Source organism: Otolemur garnettii, unplaced genomic scaffold (assembly GCF_000181295.1).
Source record: "Otolemur garnettii isolate 467f Iridium unplaced genomic scaffold, OtoGar3 scaffold00094, whole genome shotgun sequence".
In the NCBI taxonomy this organism is placed as follows: Eukaryota; Metazoa; Chordata; class Mammalia; order Primates; family Galagidae; genus Otolemur; species Otolemur garnettii.
This window is the reverse complement of record NW_003852489.1, coordinates 4063505-4064474: the sequence shown is the minus strand read 5'-3', so window position 1 is coordinate 4064474 and position 970 is coordinate 4063505. Positions and strand designations below refer to the sequence as shown.

Here is a 970-nt window from a genome sequence, read left to right as displayed (position 1 = left end):
CCCCAACTCCTGGGCTTAGGTGATTCTCTTGCCTCAGCCTCCCAAGTAGCTGGGACTACAGGCGCCCGCCACAACGCCCGGCTGTTTTTGGTTGCAGTTTGGCCAGGGCCGGGTTTGAACCCGTCACCCTCGGTATATGGGGCCGGCACCGTACCCACTGAGCCACAGGTGCCGCCCTCCTTTAAAACTTTTCACTCTTACTGCACACATACCATCAACATTGAGATCTGCTTATTGTGACTTCCTGTATATCTCCTGAAACAGCTCTCCCTTTTCTACCCTCCCTGATATTGCCTTAGTTCTAGCTCTTGTCCTCTCTTTCCCTGCCAGGAGTCTTGTGTCTGTCACATCTGTCCTCCACACTGCTGTATTAAAAAAGACCTGTAAAGGCTGAGAGTGGTGGCTCATGCCTGCAATCCTAGCACTCTGGAAGGCTGCGGCGGGTGGATTGCCTGAGCTCAGGAGTTTGAGACCACCCTGAGCAAGAGCAAGACTCCATGTCTGAAAATAGCCGGGCATTATGGCGGGTGCCTGTAGTCCCAGCTACTTGGGGAGGCTGAGGCAAGAGAATTGCTTGAGCCCAAGAGTTGGAGGTTGCTGTGAGCTATGATGCAATAGCACTCTACTGAAGGCGACAAAGACTCTTGTCTCCAAAAAAAAAAAAAAAGACATCTAATTATTCCTTCCCTGCTTAAAAATTTTGAATGGTTTATTACTGCCTAAAAGATAAAATTCAAGCTTTTTAGTATCCCCGCAAGGATTTCCAAGATCTGAACCCTGCCCATTTCCATCTCCATCCATCACTTCTTCTACCACCTCCTTCTCTTTCCTCAGCTGCAGCAATTCTGAGCTGTATTCATACCCGGGGTATTTTGTATCTTTGAATGTGCTGCTCCTTTGATGTGGAATCATTGTGGGTTACATCAGGTCACACTGTGTTAAGTACTGATGTGTTGTTTTCTCTCCCACT

At 48.5% G+C, this 970-nt stretch overlaps 1 protein-coding gene across 4 annotated transcripts in view; it reads left to right on the top strand.

The window, feature by feature from the left end:
• TUBD1 (tubulin delta 1) overlaps positions 1-970 on the top strand; it is a 26962-nt gene that overhangs the window by 2260 nt on the left and 23732 nt on the right. The gene's annotated exons all lie outside the window — the stretch shown is intronic.